The sequence below is a fragment of the Pseudophryne corroboree genome, chromosome 11, assembly GCF_028390025.1.
Source record: "Pseudophryne corroboree isolate aPseCor3 chromosome 11, aPseCor3.hap2, whole genome shotgun sequence".
NCBI classification, from domain to species: domain Eukaryota; kingdom Metazoa; phylum Chordata; class Amphibia; order Anura; family Myobatrachidae; genus Pseudophryne; species Pseudophryne corroboree.
In genome coordinates this window covers 165,425,289-165,442,240 of record NC_086454.1, presented here as the reverse complement: position 1 = coordinate 165,442,240, position 16,952 = coordinate 165,425,289, and the positions used below count along the sequence as shown (strand labels likewise).

Below are 16,952 nucleotides of genomic sequence, written 5' to 3'. Positions count from 1 at the left end.
ACATCACAATTTGTAAATTAAGCTATAGTATGATTACAGAGTGTAGACTGAACAAAAAGTGCTTTCCTATGGATTGAAGTTTGTATTTTCTTAAGCTTTGCATTCCAAAATGTGCTAGCATTCTCTATTTCCAAAGGGCATGTTAAGCTACTTCCCCATTATATATTTTTTGTGTTAAAAGTTATTTATACACAACTTGGTAAAACATACTAAATTTAACACATAATGGATTACATCCTGGGATTATCTTTATCAACAATCTGTAAATGGATAAGAAAGATTGTGCATTAAATTTATCAGATTGATTTTGCTTAGAATTGCATTTACTCCTTGTCTAAATTGTCTATTTTTGTACTATTATTAGATGCATTAATCTTTGTTGTTATCCTATGTAATCATTTTTTTTATTTTGCAATGTGGAAAGAAACTGGTGCATTTTTATGATACCCATGCTTCAAGTGACTCTATGGCTAAAGCTGTTCCTTAAAAAATTAAATGCTATGCAAACAAAATATGTTCTGTGCTTTGAGGTACATTTGCCAGTTTTGTGTTTGCTTCTAGTAACATCTGTGGCCAGTTAGCTCAGTTGGTTAGAGCGTGGCGCTTGTAATGCCAAGGTCATGGGTTCGATCCCTGCATTGGCTGCTTGCTTTTCTTGATGGACAAGAATGGAATAAGCTCATCGGTGTAGCATGAATACTTGGAAACATAATAGACACATATATCACAAAATCTCTTCAAATCCATATCAGAAGCCAGCATGAGTGTCATCCTTTGGCTGATGAAGATTTTTCTCTACATGGCTCATTGACTTTTGTCTCAAATCAAGCAATATGGCATACCTAAGATTTGCAAGGGCAAATTAATCAGTTATTATATTGCTGCTCAAACATAGAGTGCACTAGGTGTTACTAGAAGAAGAAGATACATTCTCCCCTCCCATTAGTGCACACTGAAGTAAAAAAAATTAAAATGGAGAAATTCTAAACACCAGAGCACAAGTAATGGATCTCTGCATTCTTATTGCATCTTTTCTTATTTCCAAATATTTGACATACTTCTGATTTGAAAAGTTTAAAAAATGAGTTTAGACAAAGGACACCACTGAAAATGATGGAATTTATATGTTTTGTAAATGAAGATTTGCAATACTCATACTTTGAATGAAACTGGAGCTTTAAACAAAAGAAGAAATAATCAACACAAGGTCCCACCGAGATTTGAACTCGGATTACTGGATTCAAAGTCCAGAGTGCTAACCATTACACCATGGAACCCTCAACTGAACATAGTCTTCTACTGAACTGAGCTTATCTTTTAAATGCAAAGAAAAGAAATTCAATACTTTATATATATGATTTCAAGTTTCTAATAAGCTCAGGGATGCAATAGGTGTTATGTAGAATATTTGTCTAAAACCAATGATAATATATAAAAAGTAACCTATTTTTAAGGAGAAGATAAATACTAGAAACCCAAATGCCTAGGACCAATTTCAGTTGGAGCATCACCCCTTATGTTATCCTAGCATTGAATTGACAGTTTTTCTGTATTGTCATATTTGCATATCAGCCGCTTACAATTGTTTCAAGCTTTATAACAGAGGACTGCCTTTTTTATAGACCAAGGATGAAAGTCTCTTGTGAGTTAAGTCTGATTATGACATCACAATTTGTAAATTAAGCTATAGTATGATTACAGAGTGTAGACTGAACAAAAAGTGCTTTCCTATGGATTGAAGTTTGTATTTTCTTAAGCTTTGCATTCCAAAATGTGCTAGCATTCTCTATTTCCAAGGGCATATTAAGCTACTTCCCCATTAAATATTTTTTGTGTTAAAAGTTAATTATACACAACTTGGTAAAACATACTAAATTTAACACATAATGGATTACATCCTGGGATTATCTTTATCAACAATCTGTAAATGGATAAGAAAGATTGTGCATTAGATTTATCAGATTGATTTTGCTTAGAATTGCATTTGTCTAAATTGTCTATTTTTATGCTATTATTAGATGCATTAATCTTTGTTGTTATCCTATCTAATCATTTTTTTTATTTTGCAATGTGGAAAGAAACTGGTGCATTTTTATGATACCCATGCTTCAAGTGACTCTATGGCTTAAGCTGTTCCTTGAAAAATTAAGTGCTATGCAAACAAAATATGTTCTGTGCTTTGAGGTACATTTGCCAGTTTTGTGTTTGCTTCTAGTAACGTCTGTGGCCAGTTAGCTCAGTTGGTTAGAGCGTGGTGCTTGTAATACTAAGGTCATGGGTTCGATCCCTGTATTGGCTACTTGCTTTTCTTGATGGACAAGAATGGAATAAGCTCATCGGTGTAGCATGAATACTTGAAAACATAATAGACACATATATCACAAAATCTCTTCAAATCCATATCAGAAGCCAGCATGAGTGTCATCCTTTGGCTGATGAAGATTTTTCTCTACATGGCTCATTGACTTTTGTCTCAAATCAAGCAATATGGCATACCTAAGATTTGCAAGGGCAAATTAATCAGTTATTATATTGCTGCTCAAACATAGAGGGCACTAGGTGTTACTAGAAGAAGAAGATACATTCTCCCATCCCATTAGTGCACACTGAAGTAAAAAAAAATTAAAATGGAGAATTTCTAAACACCAGAGCACAAGTAATGGATCTCTGCATTCTTATTGCATCTTTTCTTATTTCCAAATATTTGACATACTTCTGATTTGAAAAATTTAAAAATGAGTTTAGACAAAGGACACCACTGAAAATGATGGAATTTATATGTTTTGTAAATGAAGATTTGCAATACTCCTACTTTGAATGAAAATGGAGCTTTAAACAAAAGAAGAAATAATCAACACAAGGTCCCACCGAGATTTGAACTCAGATTACTGAATTCAAAGTCCAGAGTGCTAACCATTACACCATGGAACCCTCAACTGAGCAAAGACTTCTACTGAAATGAGCTCATCTTTTAAATGCAAAGAAAAGAAATTCAATACTTTATATATATGATTTCAAGTTTCTAATAAGCTCAGGGATGCAATAGTTGTTATGTAGAATATTTGTCTAAAACCAATGATAATATATAAAAAATAACCTATTTTTAAGGAGAAGATAAATACTAGAAACCCAAATGCCTAGGACCAATTTCAGTTGGAGCATCACCCCTTATGTTATCCTAGCATTGAATTGACAGTTTTTCTGTATTGTCATATTTGCATATCAGCCGCTTACAATTGTTTCAAGCTTTATAACAGAGGACTGCCTTTTTTTATAGACCAAGGATGACAGTCTCTTGTGAGTTGTCTGATTATGACATCACAATTTGTAAATTAAGCTATAGTATGATTACAGAGTGTAGACTGAACAAAAAGTGCTTTCCTATGGATTGAAGTTTGTATTTTCTTAAGCTTTGCATTCCAAAATGTGCTAGTATTCTCTATTTCCAAAGGGCATGTTAAGCTAATTCCCCATTATATATTTTTTGTGTTAAAAGTTATTTATACACAACTTGGTAAAACATACTAAATTTAACACATAATGAATTACATCCTGGGATTATCTTTATCAACAATCTGTAAATGGATAAGAAAGATTGTGCATTAGATTTATCAGATTGATTTTGCTTAGAATTGCATTTACTCCTTGTCTAAATTGTCTATTTTTATACTATTATTAGATGCATTAATCTTTGTTGTTGTCCTATCTAATCATTTTTTTATTTTGCAATGTGGAAAGAAACTGGTGCATTTTTATGATACCCATGCTTCAAGTGACTCTATGGCTTAAGTTGTTCCTGGAAAAATTAAATGCTATGCAAACAAAATATGTTATGTGCTTTGAGGTACATTTGACAGTTTTGTGTTTGCTTCTAGTAACATCTGTAGCCAGTTAGCTCAGTTGGTTAGAGCATGGCGCTCGTAATCCCAAGGTCATGGGTTCGATCCCTGTATTGGCTACTTGCTTTTCTTGATGGACAAGAATGGAATAAGCTCATCGGTGTAGCATGAATACTTGAAAACATAATAGACACATATATCACAAAAGCTCTTCAAATCCATAACAGAAACCAGCATGAGTGTCATCCTTTGGCTGATGAAGATTTTTCTCTACATGGCTCATTGACTTTTGTCTCAAATCGAGCAAAATGGCATACCTAAGATTTGCAAGGGCAAATTAATCAGTTATTATATTGCTGCTCAAACATAGAGGGCACTAGGTGTTACTAGAAGAAGAAGATACGTTCTCCCCTCCCATTAGTGCACACTGAAGTAAAAAAAATTAAAATGGAGAATTTCTAAACACCAGAGCACAAGTAATGGATATCTGCATTCTTATTGCATCTTTTCTTATTTCCAAATATTTGACATACTTCTGATTTGAAAAGTTTAAAAATGAGTTTAGACAAAGGACACCACTGAAAATGATGGAATTTATATGTTTTGTAAATGAAGATTTGCAATACTCATACTTTGAATGAAAATGGAGCTTTAAACAAAAGAAGAAATAATCAACATTATGTCCCGCAGAGATTTGAACTCGGATTACTGGATTCAAAGTCCAGAGTGCTAACCATTACACCATGGAACCCTCAACTGAGCAAAGACTTCTACTGAACTGAGCTCATCTTTTAAATGCAAAGAAAAGAAATTCAATACTTTATATATATGATTTCAAGTTTCTAATAAACTCAGGGATGCAATAGGTGATATGTAGAATATTTGTCTAAAACCAATGATAATATATAAAAAGTAACCTATTTTTAAGGAGAAGATAAATACTAGAAACCCAAATGCCTAGGACCAATTTCAGTTGGAGCATCACCCCTTATGTTATCCTAGCATTGAATTGACAGTTTTTCTGTATTGTCATATTTGCATATCAGCCGCTTACAATTGTTTCAAGCTTTATAACAGAGGACTGCCTTTTTTTATAGACCAAGGATGACAGTCTCTTGTGAGTTGTCTGATTATGACATCACAATTTGTAAATTAAGCTATAGTATGATTACAGAGTGTAGACTGAACAAAAAGTGCTTTCCTATGGATTGAAGTTTGTATTTTCTTAAGCTTTGCATTCCAAAATGTGCTAGTATTCTCTATTTCCAAAGGGCATGTTAAGCTAATTCCCCATTATATATTTTTTGTGTTAAAAGTTATTTATACACAACTTGGTAAAACATACTAAATTTAACACATAATGAATTACATCCTGGGATTATCTTTATCAACAATCTGTAAATGGATAAGAAAGATTGTGCATTAGATTTATCAGATTGATTTTGCTTAGAATTGCATTTACTCCTTGTCTAAATTGTCTATTTTTATACTATTATTAGATGCATTAATCTTTGTTGTTGTCCTATCTAATCATTTTTTTTATTTTGCAATGTGGAAAGAAACTGGTGCATTTTTATGATACCCATGCTTCAAGTGACTCTATGGCTTAAGTTGTTCCTGGAAAAATTAAATGCTATGCAAACAAAGGGGCAGATGTATTAACCTGGAGAAGGCATAAGGAAGTGATAAACCAGTGATATGTGCAAGGTGAAAAAGGCACCAGCCAATCAGATCCTAACTGTTAATTTACATATTGGAGCTGATTGGCTGGTGCCTTTATCACCTTGCACATATCACTGGTTTATCACTTCCTTATGCCTTCTCCAGGTTAATACATCTGCCCCAAAATATGTCATGTGCTTTGAGGTACATTTGCCAGTTTTGTGTTTGCTGCTAGTAACATCTGTAGCCAGTTAGCTCAGTTGGTTAGAGCATGGCGCTCGTAATCTCAAGGTCATGGGTTCGATCCCTGTATTGGCTACTTGCTTTTCTTGATGGACAAGAATGGAATAAGCTCATCGGTGTAGCATGAATACTTGAAAACATAATAGACACATATATCACAAAAGCTCTTCAAATCCATAACAGAAACCAGCATGAGTGTCATCCTTTGGCTGATGAAGATTTTTCTCTACATGGCTCATTGACTTTTGTCTCAAATCGAGCAAAATGGCATACCTAAGATTTGCAAGGGCAAATTAGTCAGTTATTATATTGCTGCTCAAACATAGAGGGCACTAGGTGTTACTAGAAGAAGAAGATACGTTCTCCCCTCCCATTAGTGCACACTGAAGTAAAAAAAATTAAAATGGAGAATTTCTAAACACCAGAGCACAAGTAATGGATATCTGCATTCTTATTGCATCTTTTCTTATTTCCAAATATTTGACATACTTCTGATTTGAAAAGTTTAAAAATGAGTTTAGACAAAGGACACCACTGAAAATGATGGAATTTATATGTTTTGTAAATGAAGATTTGCAATACTCATACTTTGAATGAAAATGGAGCTTTAAACAAAAGAAGAAATAATCAACATTAGGTCCCGCAGAGATTTGAACTCGGATTACTGGATTCAAAGTCCAGAGTGCTAACCATTACACCATGGAACCCTCAACTGAGCAAAGACTTCTACTGAACTGAGCTCATCTTTTAAATGCAAAGAAAAGAAATTCAATACTTTATATATATGATTTCAAGTTTCTAATAAACTCAGGGATGCAATAGGTGTTATGTAGAATATTTGTCTAAAACCAATGATAATATATAAAAAGTAACCTATTTTTAAGGAGAAGATAAATACTAGAAACCCAAATGCCTAGGACCAATTTCAGTTGGAGCATCACCCCTTATGTTATTCTAGCATTGAATTGACAGTTTTTCTGTATTGTCATATTTGCATATCATCCGCTTACAATTGTTTCAAGCTTTATAACAGAGGACTGCCTTTTTTATAGACCAAGGATGAAAGTCTCTTGTGAGTTAAGTCTGATTATGACATCACAATTTGTATATTAAGCTATAGTATGATTACAGAGTGTAGACTGAACAAAAAGTACTTTCCTATGGATTGAAGTTTGTATTTTCTTAAGCTTTGCATTCCAAAATGTGCTAGCATTCTCTATTTCCAAAGGGCATATTAAGCTACTTCCCCATTATATATTTTTTGTGTTAAAAGTTATTTATACACAACTTGGTAAAACATACTAAATTTAACACATAATGAATTACATCCTGGGATTATCTTTATCAACAATCTGTAAATGGATAAGAAAGATTGTGCATTAGATTTATCAGATTGATTTTGCTTAGAATTGCATTTACTCCTTGTCTAAATTGTCTATTTTTATACTATTATTAGATGCATTAATCTTTGTTGTTATCCTATCTAATCATTTTTTTTATTTTGCAATGTGGAAAGAAACTGTAAATTATAAAATAATTTTATTTATTTAATGTAAAAGATAAATATTTTTATGATACCCATGCTTCAAGTGACTCTATGGCTTAAGCTGTTCCTTTAAAAAATAAATGCTATGCAAACAAAATATGTTCTGTGCTTTGAAGTACATTTGCCAGTTTTGTGTTTGCTTCTAGTAACATCTGTGGCCAGTTAGCTCAGTTGGTTAGAGCGTGGCGCTTGTAATGCCAAGGTCATGGGTTTGATCCCTGTATTGGCTACTTGCTTTTCTTGATGGACAAGAATGGAATAAGCTCATCGGTGTAGCATGAATACTTGAAAACATAATAGACACATATATCACAAAATCTCTTAAAATCCATATCAGAAGCCAGCATGAGTGTCATCCTTTGGCTGATGAAGATTTTTCTCTACATGGCTCATTGACTTTTGTCTCAAATCGAGCAATATGGCATACCTAAGATTTGCAAGGGCAAATTAATCAGTTATTATATTGCTGCTCAAACATAGAGGGCACTAGGTGTTACTAGAAGAAGAAGATACATTCTCCCCTCCCATTAGTGCACACTGAAGTAAAAAAAATTAAAATGGAAAATTTCTAAACACCAGAGCACAAGTAATGGATCTCTGCATTCTTATTGCATCTTTTATTATTTCCAAATATTTGACATACTTCTGATTTGAAAAGTTTAAAAATGAGTTTAGACAAAGGACACCACTGAAAATGATGGAATTTATATGTTTTGTAAATGAAGATTTGCAATACTCCTACTTTGAATGAAAATGGAGCTTTAAACAAAAGAAGAAATAATCCAACCGAGATTTGAACTTGGATTACTGGATTCAAAGTCCAGAGTGCTAACCATTACACCATGGAACCCTCAACTGAACAAAAACTTCTACTGAACTGAGCTCATCTTTTAAATGCAAAGAAAAGAAATTCAATACTTTATATATATGATTTCAAGTTTCTAATAAGCTCAGGGATGCAATAGGTGTTATGTGGAATATTTGTCTAAAACCAATGATAATATATAAAAAGTAACCTATTTTTAAGGAGAAGATAAATACTAGAAACCCAAATGCCTAGGACCAATTTCAGTTGGAGCATCACCCCTTATGTTATCCTAGCATTGAATTGACAGTTTTTCTGTATTGTCATATTTGCATATCAGCCGCTTACAATTGTTTCAAGCTTTATAACAGAGGACTGCCTTTTTATAGACCAAGGATGAAAGTCTCTTGTGAGTTAAGTCTGATTATGACATCACAATTTGTAAATTAAGCTATAGTATGATTACAGAGTGTAGACTGAACAAAAAGTGCTTTCCTATGGATTGAAGTTTGTATTTTCTTAAGCTTTGCATTCCAAAATGTGCTAGCATTCTCTATTTCCAAAGGGCATATTAAGCTAATTCCCCATTATATATTTTTTGTGTTAAAAGTTATTTTAACACAACTTGGTAAAACATACTAAATTTAACACATAATGAATTACATCCTGGGATTATCTTTATCAACAATCTGTAAATGGATAAGAAAGATTGTGCATTAGATTTATAAGATTGATTTTGCTTAGAATTGCATTTACTACTTGTTTAAATTGTCTATTTTTATACTGTTATTAGATGCATTAATCTTTGTTGTTATCCTATCTAATCATTTTTTTTATTTTGCAATGTGGAAAGAAACTGGAGCATTTTATGATACCCATGCTTCAAGTGACTCTATGGCTTAAGCTGTTCCTTGAAAAATGAAATGCTATGCAAACAAAATATGTTATGTGCTTTGAGGTACATTTGCCAGTTTTGTGTTTGCTTCTAGTAACATCTGTGGCCAGTTAGCTCAGTTGGTTAGAGCGTGGCGCTCGTCAACCCAAGGTCATGGGTTAGATCCCTGTATTGGCTATTTGCTTTTCTTGATGGACAAGAATGGAATAAGCTCATCGTGTAGCATGAATACTTGAAAACATAATAGCCACATATATCACAAAATCTCTTCAAATCCATATCAGAAGCCAGCATGAGTGTCATTCTTTGGCTGATGAAGATTTTTCTCTACATGGCTCATTGACTTTTGTCTCAAATCGAGCAATATGGCATACCTAAGATTTGCAAGGGCAAAGTAATCAGTTATTATATTGCTGCTCAAACATAGAGGGCACTAAGTGTTACTAGAAGAAGAAGATACGTTCTCCCCTCCCTTTAGTGCACACTGAAGTAAAAAAAAAAAAATGGAGAATTTCTAAACACCAGAGCACAAGTAATGGATCTCAGCATTCTTATTGCATCTTTTCTTATTTCCAAATATTTGACATACTTCTGATTTGAAAAGTTTAAAAATGAGTTTAGACAAAGGACACCACTGAAAATGATGGAATTTATATGTTTTGTAAATGAAGATTTGCAATACTCATACTTTGAATGAAAATGGAGCTTTAAACAAAAGGAGAAATAATCAACATTAGGTCCCACCGAGATTTGAACTCAGATTACTGGATTCAAAGTCCAGAGTGCTAACCATTACACCATGGAACCCTCAACTGAGCATAGAGTTCTACTGAACTGAGCTCATCTTTTAAATGCAAAGAAAAGAAATTCAATACTTTATATATATGATTTCAAGTTTCTAATAAGCTCAGGGATGCAATAGGTGTTATGTAGAATATTTGTCTAAAACCAATGATAATATTTAAAAAGTAACCTATTTTTAAGGAGAAGATAAATACTAGAAACCCAAATGCCTAGGACCAATTTCAGTTGGAGCATCACCCCTTATGTTATCCTAGCATTGAATTGACAGTTTTTCTGTATTGTCATATTTGCATATCAGCCGCTTACAATTGTTTCAAGCTTTATAACAGAGGACTGCATTTTTTATAGATTAAGGATGAAAGTCTCTTGTGAGTTAAGTCTGATTATGACATCACAATTTGTAAATTAAGCTATAGTATGATTACAGAGTGTAGACTGAACAAAAAGTGCTTTCCTATGGATTGAAGTTTGTATTTTCTTAAGCTTTGCATTCCAAAATGTGCTAGCATTCTCTATTTCCAAAGGGCATGTTAAGCTACTTCCCCATTATATATTTTTTGGGTTAAAAGTTATTTATACACAACTTGGTAAAACATACTAAATTTAACACATAATGGATTACATCCTGGGATTATCTTTATCAACAATCTGTAAATGGATAAGAAAGATTGTGCATTAGATTTATCAGATTGATTTTGCTTAGAATTGCATTTGTCTAAATTGTCTATTTTTATGCTATTATTAGATGCATTAATCTTTGTTGTTATCCTATCTAATCATTTTTTTTATTTTGCAATGTGGAAAGAAACTGGTGCATTTTTATGATACCCATGCTTCAAGTGACTCTATGGCTTAAGCTGTTCCTTGAAAAATTTAGTGCTATGCAAACAAAATATGTTCTGTGCTTTGAGGTACATTTGCCAGTTTTGTGTTTGCTTCTAGTAACATCTGTGGCCAGTTAGCTCAGTTGGTTAGAGCGTGGCGCTTGTAATGCTAAGGTCATGGGCTCGATCCCTGTATTGGCTACTTGCTTTTCTTGATGGACAAGAATGGAATAAGCTCATCGGTGTAGCATGAATACTTGAAAACATAATAGACACATATATCACAAAATCTCTTCAAATCCATATCAGAAGCCAGCATGAGTGTCATCCTTTGGCTGATGAAGATTTTTCTCTACATGGCTCATTGACTTTTGTCTCAAATCAAGCAATATGGCATACCTAAGATTTGCAAGGGCAAATTAATCAGTTATTATATTGCTGCTCAAACATAGAGGGCACTAGGTGTTACTAGAAGAAGAAGATACATTCTCCCCTCCCATTAGTGCACACTGAAGTAAAAAAAAATTAAAATGGAGAATTTCTTAACACCAGAGCACAAGTAATGGATCTCTGCATTCTTATTGCATATTTTCTTATTTCCAAATATTTGACATACTTCTGATTTGAAAAATTTAAAAATGAGTTTAGACAAAGGACACCACTGAAAATGATGGAATTTATATGTTTTGTAAATGAAGATTTGCAATACTCGTACTTTGAATGAAAATGGAGCTTTAAACAAAAGAAGAAATAATCAACACAAGGTCCCACCGAGATTTGAACTCGGATTACTGAATTCAAAGTCCAGAGTGCTAACCATTACACCATGGAACCCTCAACTGAGCAAAGACTTCTACTGAACTGAGCTCATCTTTTAAATGCAAAGAAAAGAAATTCAATACTTTATATATATGATTTCAAGTTTCTAATAAGCTCAGGGATGCAATAGGTGTTATGTAGAATATTTGTCTAAAACCAATGATAATATATAAAAAGTAACCTTTTTTTAAGGAGAAGATAAATACTAGAAACCCAAATGCCTAGGACCAATTTCAGTTGGAGCATCACCCCTTATGTTATCCTAGCAGTGAATTGACAGTTTTTCTGTATTGTCATATTTGCATATCAGCCGCTTACAATTGTTTCAAGCTTTATAACAGAGGACTGCCTTTTTTTATAGACCAAGGATGAAAGTCTCTTGTGAGTTAAGTCTGATTATGACATCACAATTTGTAAATTAAGCTATAGTATGATTACAGAGTGTAGACTGAACAAAAAGTGCTTTCCTATGGATTGAAGTTTGTATTTTCTTAAGCTTTGCATTCCAAAATGTGCTAGTATTCTCTATTTCCAAAGGGCATGTTAAGCTAATTCCCTATTATATATTTTTTGTGTTAAAAGTTATTTATACACAACTTGGTAAAATATACTAAATTTAACACATAATGAATTACATCCTGGGATTATCTTTATCAACAATCTGTAAATGGATAAGAAAGATTGTGCATTAGATTTATCAGATTGATTTTGCTTAGAATTGCATTTACTCCTTGTCTAAATTGTCTATTTTTATACTATTATTAGATGCATTAATCTTTGTTGTTGTCCTATCTAATCATTTTTTTTATTTTGCAATGTGGAAAGAAACTGGTGCATTTTTATGATACCCATGCTTCAAGTGACTCTATGGCTTAAGTTGTTCCTTGAAAAATTAAATGCTATGCAAACAAAATATGTTATGTGCTTTGAGGTACATTTGCCGGTTTTGTGTTTGCTTCTAGTAACATCTGTGGCCAGTTAGCTCAGTTGGTTAGAGCGTGGCGCTCGTAAACCCAAGGTCATGGGTTAGATCCCTGTATTGGCTACTTGCTTTTCTTGATGGACAAGAATGGAATAAGCTCATCGGTGTAGCATGAATACTTGAAAACATAATAGCCACATATATCACAAAATCTCTTCAAATCCATATCAGAAGCCAGCATGAGTGTCATCCTTTGGCTGATGAAGATTTTTCTCTACATGGCTCATTGACTTTTGTCTCAAATCGAGCAATATGGCATACCTAAGATTTGCAAGGGCAAATTAATCAGTTATTATATTGCTGCTCAAACATAGAGGGCACTAGGTGTTACTAGAAGAAGAAGATACGTTCTCCCCTCCCTTTAGTGCACACTGAAGTAAAAAAAATTAAAATGGAGAATTTCTAAACACCAGAGCACAAGTAATGGATCTCAGCATTCTTATTGCATCTTTTCTTATTTCCAAATATTTGACATACTTCTGATTTGAAAAGTTTAAAAATGAGTTTAGACAAAGGACACCACTGAAAATGATGGAATTTATATGTTTTGTAAATGAAGATTTGCAATACTCATACTTTGAATGAAAATGGAGCTTTAAACAAAAGGAGAAATAATCAACATTAGGTCCCACCGAGATTTGAACTCAGATTACTGGATTCAAAGTCCAGAGTGCTAACCATTACACCATGGAACCCTCAACTGAGCATAGACTTCTACTGAACTGAGCTCATCTTTTAAATGCAAAGAAAAGAAATTCAATACTTTATATATATGATTTCAAGTTTCTAATAAGCTCAGGGATGCAATAGGTGTTATGTAGAATATTTGTCTAAAACCAATGATAATATATAAAAAGTAACCTATTTTTAAGGAGAAGATAAATACTAGAAACCCAAATGCCTAGGACCCCTTATGTTATCCTAGCATTGAATTGACAGTTTTTCTGTATTGTCATATTTGCATATCAGCCGCTTACAATTGTTTCAAGCTTTATAACAGAGGACAGCATTTTTTATAGATTAAGGATGAAAGTCTCTTGTGAGTTAAGTCTGATTATGACATCACAATTTGTAAATTAAGCTATAGTATGATTACAGAGTGTAGACTGAACAAAAAGTGCTTTCCTATGGATTGAAGTTTGTATTTTCTTAAGCTTTGCATTCCAAAATGTGCTAGCATTCTCTATTTCCAAAGGGCATATTAAGCTACTTCCCCATTATATATTTTTTGTGTTAAAAGTTATTTATACACAACTTGTTAAAACATACTAAATTTAACACATAATGGATTACATCCTGGGATTATCTTTATCAACAATCTGTAAATGGATAAGAAAGATTGTGCATTAGATTTATCAGATTGATTTTGCTTAGAATTGCATTTACTCCTTGTCTAAATTGTCTATTTTTATACTATTATTAGATGCATTAATCTTTGTTGTTATCCTATCTAATCATTTTTTTTATTTTGCAATGTGGAAAGAAACTGGTGCATTTTTATGATACCCATGCTTCAAGTGACTCTATGGCTTAAGCTGTTCCTTGAAAAATTAAATGCTATGCAAACAAAATATGTTCTGTGCTTTGAGGTACATTTGCCAGTTTTGTGTTTGCTTCTAGTAACATCTGTGGCCAGTTAGCTCAGTTGGTTAGAGCGTGACGCTTGTAATGCCAAGGTCATGGCTACTTGCTTTTCTTGATGGACAAGAATGGAATTAGCTCATCGGTGTAGCATGAATACTTGAAAACATAATAGACACATATATCACAAAATCTCTTCAAATCCATATCAGAAGCCAGCATGAGTGTCATCCTTTGGCTGATGAAGATTTTTCTCTACATGGCTCATTGACTTTTGTCTCAAATCGAGCAATATGGCATACCTAAGATTTGCAAGGGCAAATTAATCAGTTATTATATTGCTGCTCAAACATAGAGGGCACTAGGTGTTACTAGAAGAAGAAGATACGTTCTCCCCTCCCATTAGTGCACACTGAAGTAAAAAAAATTAAAATGGAGAATTTCTAAACACCAGAGCACAAGTAATGGATCTCAGCATTCTTATTGCATCTTTTCTTATTTCCAAATATTTGACATACTTCTGATTTGAAAAGTTTAAAAATGAGTTTAGACAAAGGACACCACTAAAAATGATGGAATTTATATATTTTGTAAATGAAGATTTGCAATACTCATACTTTGAATGAAAATGGAGCTTTAAACAAAAGGAGAAATAATCAACATTAGGTCCCGCCGAGATTTGAACTCGGATTACTGGATTCAAAGTCCAGAGTGCTAACCATTACACCATGGAACCCTCAACTGAGCAAAAACTTCTACTGAACTGAGCTCATCTTTTAAATGCAAAGAAAAGAAATTCAATACTTTATATATATGATTTCAAGTTTCTAATAAGCTCAGGGATGCAATAGGTGTTATGTATTATATTTGTCTAAAACCAATGATAATATATAAAAAGTAACCTATTTTTAAGGAGAAGATAAATACTAGAAACCCAAATGCCTAGGACCAATTTCAGTTGGAGCATCACCCCTTATGTTATCCTAGCATTGAATTGACAGTTTTTCTGTATTGTCATATTTGCATATCAGCCGCTTACAATTGTTTCAAGCTTTATAACAGAGGACTGCATTTTTTATAGATTAAGGATGAAAGTCTCTTGTGAGTTAAGTCTGATTATGACATCACAATTTGTAAATTAAGCTATAGTATGATTAAGCTTTGCATTCCAAAATGTGCTAGAATTCTCTATTTCCAAAGGGCATGTTAAGCTAATTCCCCATTATATATTTTTTGTGTTAAAAGTTATTTATACACAACTTGGTAAAACATACTAAATTTAACACATAATGAATTACATCCTGGGATTATCTTTATCAACAATCTGTAAATGGATATGAAAGATTGTGCATTAGATTTATCAGATTGATTTTGCTTAGAATTGCATTTACTCCTTGTCTAAATTGTCTATTTTTATACTATTATTAGATGCATTAATCTTTGTTGTTATCCTATCTAATCATTTTTTTTATTTTGCAATGTGGAAAGAAACTGGTGCATTTTTATGATACCCATGCTTCAAGTGACTCTATGGCTTAAGCTGTTCCTTGAAAAATTAAATGCTATGCAAACAAAATATGTTCTGTGCTTTGAGGTACATTTGCCAGTTTTGTGTTTGCTTCTAGTAACATCTGTGGCCAGTTAGCTCAGTTGGTTAGAGCGTGGAGTTCGTAATGCCAAGGTCATGGGTTCGATCCCTGTTTTGGCTACTTGCTTTTCTTGATGGACAAGAATGGAATAAGCTCATCGGTGTAGCATGAATACTTGAAAACATAATAGCCACATATATCACAAAATCACTTCTAATCCATATCAGAAGCCAGCATGAGTGTCATCCTTTGGCTGATGAAGATTTTTCTCTACATAGCTCATTGACTTTTGTTTCAAATCGAGCAATATGGCATACCTAAGATTTGCAATGGCAAATTAATCAGTTATTATATTGCTGCTCAAACATAGAGGGCACTAGGTGTTACTAGAAGAAGAAGATACGTTCTCCCCTCTCATTAGTGCACACTGAAGTAAAAAAAAAAAAAATGGAGAATTTCTAAACACCAGAGCACAAGTAATGGATCTCTGCATTCTTATTGCATCTTTTCTTATTTCCAAATATTTGACATACTTCTTATTTGAAAAGTTTAAAAATATGTTTAGACAAAGGACACCACTGAAAATAATGGAATTTATATGAATTGTAAATGAAGATTTGCAATACTCATACTTTGAATGAAAATGGAGCTTTAAACAAAAGGAGAAATAATCAACATTAGGTCCCACCGAGATTTGAACTCGGATTACTGGATTCAAAGTCCAGAGTGCTAACCATTACACCATGGAACCCTCAACTGAGCAAAGCCTTCTACTGAACTGAGCTCATCTTTTAAATGCAAAGAAAAGAAATTCAATACTTTATATATATGATTTCAAGTTTCTAATAAGCTCAGGGATGCAATAGGTGTTATGTAGAATATTTGTCTAAAACCAATGATAATATATAAAAAGTAACCTATTTTTAAGGAGAAGATAAATACTAGAAACCCAAATGCCTAGGACCAATTTCAGTTGGAGCATCACCCCTTATGTTATCCTAGCATTGAATTGACAGTTTTTCTGTATTGTCATATTTGCATATCAGCCGCTTACAATTGTTTCAAGCTTTATAACAGAGGACTGCATTTTTTATAGATTAAGGATGAAAGTCTCTTGTGAGTTAAGTCTGATTATGACTTCACAATTTGTAAATTAAGCTATAGTTTGATTACAGAGTGTAGACTGAACAAAAAGTGCTTTCCTATGGATTGAAGTTTGTATTTTCTTAAGCTTTGCATTCCAAAATGTGCTAGCATTCTCTATTTCCAAAGGGCATATTAAGCTACTTCCCCATTATATATTTTTTGTGTTAAAAGTTATTTATACACAACTTGGTAAAACATACTAAATTTAACACATAAT

General features: G+C 33.0%; 13 non-coding genes across 13 annotated transcripts; 6 read left to right on the top strand and 7 right to left on the bottom strand.

Moving 5' to 3' along the window:
* Positions 1–571: 571 nt before the first annotated feature.
* TRNAT-UGU (transfer RNA threonine (anticodon UGU)) lies at positions 572–645 on the top strand. The gene has a single exon. It is a non-coding gene; the product is annotated as a tRNA-Thr (tRNA).
* A 560-nt stretch (positions 646–1,205) lies between these two features.
* On the bottom strand, positions 1,206–1,277 carry TRNAQ-UUG (transfer RNA glutamine (anticodon UUG)). Its single transcript has one exon. It is a non-coding gene; the product is annotated as a tRNA-Gln (tRNA).
* A 948-nt stretch (positions 1,278–2,225) lies between these two features.
* Positions 2,226–2,299, top strand: TRNAT-UGU (transfer RNA threonine (anticodon UGU)). Its single transcript has one exon. It is a non-coding gene; the product is annotated as a tRNA-Thr (tRNA).
* Positions 2,300–2,859: 560 nt separating this feature from the next.
* On the bottom strand, positions 2,860–2,931 carry TRNAQ-UUG (transfer RNA glutamine (anticodon UUG)). Its single transcript has one exon. It is a non-coding gene; the product is annotated as a tRNA-Gln (tRNA).
* Positions 2,932–3,885: 954 nt separating this feature from the next.
* On the top strand, positions 3,886–3,959 carry TRNAT-CGU (transfer RNA threonine (anticodon CGU)). Its single transcript has one exon. It is a non-coding gene; the product is annotated as a tRNA-Thr (tRNA).
* A 1,787-nt stretch (positions 3,960–5,746) lies between these two features.
* Positions 5,747–5,820, top strand: TRNAT-CGU (transfer RNA threonine (anticodon CGU)). Its single transcript has one exon. It is a non-coding gene; the product is annotated as a tRNA-Thr (tRNA).
* A 1,626-nt stretch (positions 5,821–7,446) lies between these two features.
* Positions 7,447–7,520, top strand: TRNAT-UGU (transfer RNA threonine (anticodon UGU)). Its single transcript has one exon. It is a non-coding gene; the product is annotated as a tRNA-Thr (tRNA).
* A 2,205-nt stretch (positions 7,521–9,725) lies between these two features.
* On the bottom strand, positions 9,726–9,797 carry TRNAQ-UUG (transfer RNA glutamine (anticodon UUG)). The gene has a single exon. It is a non-coding gene; the product is annotated as a tRNA-Gln (tRNA).
* Positions 9,798–10,746: 949 nt separating this feature from the next.
* On the top strand, positions 10,747–10,820 carry TRNAT-UGU (transfer RNA threonine (anticodon UGU)). Its single transcript has one exon. It is a non-coding gene; the product is annotated as a tRNA-Thr (tRNA).
* A 560-nt stretch (positions 10,821–11,380) lies between these two features.
* On the bottom strand, positions 11,381–11,452 carry TRNAQ-UUG (transfer RNA glutamine (anticodon UUG)). Its single transcript has one exon. It is a non-coding gene; the product is annotated as a tRNA-Gln (tRNA).
* A 1,590-nt stretch (positions 11,453–13,042) lies between these two features.
* TRNAQ-UUG (transfer RNA glutamine (anticodon UUG)) lies at positions 13,043–13,114 on the bottom strand. The gene has a single exon. It is a non-coding gene; the product is annotated as a tRNA-Gln (tRNA).
* A 1,550-nt stretch (positions 13,115–14,664) lies between these two features.
* On the bottom strand, positions 14,665–14,736 carry TRNAQ-UUG (transfer RNA glutamine (anticodon UUG)). The gene has a single exon. It is a non-coding gene; the product is annotated as a tRNA-Gln (tRNA).
* Positions 14,737–16,268: 1,532 nt separating this feature from the next.
* TRNAQ-UUG (transfer RNA glutamine (anticodon UUG)) lies at positions 16,269–16,340 on the bottom strand. The gene has a single exon. It is a non-coding gene; the product is annotated as a tRNA-Gln (tRNA).
* Positions 16,341–16,952: the final 612 nt, after the last annotated feature.